The sequence below is a fragment of the Galeopterus variegatus genome, unplaced genomic scaffold, assembly GCF_000696425.1.
Source record: "Galeopterus variegatus unplaced genomic scaffold, G_variegatus-3.0.2 Scaffold519, whole genome shotgun sequence".
NCBI classification, from domain to species: domain Eukaryota; kingdom Metazoa; phylum Chordata; class Mammalia; order Dermoptera; family Cynocephalidae; genus Galeopterus; species Galeopterus variegatus.
The window spans coordinates 136,640-137,358 of record NW_007726630.1 but is presented as its reverse complement, the minus strand read 5'-3'; the positions used below and the strand labels follow the sequence as shown (position 1 = coordinate 137,358).

The 719-nt window shown below is 41.2% G+C and overlaps 1 protein-coding gene across 1 annotated transcript in view; it reads right to left on the bottom strand.

Annotated features, from left to right (window-relative positions):
* LOC103588037 (rho guanine nucleotide exchange factor 10-like) overlaps positions 1-719 on the bottom strand; it is a 29,005-nt gene that overhangs the window by 4,791 nt on the left and 23,495 nt on the right. The gene's annotated exons all lie outside the window — the stretch shown is intronic.

Here is a 719-nt window from a genome sequence, read left to right as displayed (position 1 = left end):
CAGCGAAATGTAAGCTTCCTATTTTTGCCTGACCAATTATCAACAGCTTCTAGGTATCCTTTTTTTTTTTCTGTCTTTTTTGTGACCGGTAAGGGGATCGCAACCCTTGGCCTGGTGTCGCCCACACTGCGCTCAGCCAGTGAGCGCACTGGCCATCCCTATATAGGATCCGAACCCGTGGCGGGAGCACCGCTGTGCTCCCAAGCGCTGCACTCTCCCAAGTGCACAACGGGGCCGGCCCCTAGGTATCCTTCTTAATCTTATTTTAAACTCTGGCCGTACCACTAAGCATTTTTACGTTGTTTTTCTTTTATCTGTGTTCTATATCTACCTATCTATATCACCTATGTATCTGTGTGTGTGTGCATGTATATATGTATGTATCTACCTTCCTATCTATGTCAGTTTCTGTGATTTGTACCATCCTACCCACATGGAAAAGAACTCAAATCCCATCCAAGGGTATCAGTCCCTACCCTTAAATTGCCACAAACTCTGCAGTATTGCTTTTGTTTCTGTAGTTTTTACTTTCTTTTACCCAAAAATAATTAAATGGAAACCAGTCATATTTTTTCCCTTTGCTACCTATTATCAAATTTTAAGGTATTATATTCAGATAATGTTGTTAGTTACTGAAAATCTACTATTTGAATCTCATTCTTAGGTACCTGTGCACACCTATGCATCCTACATACACCCACATGCAGTTTGTTATGACA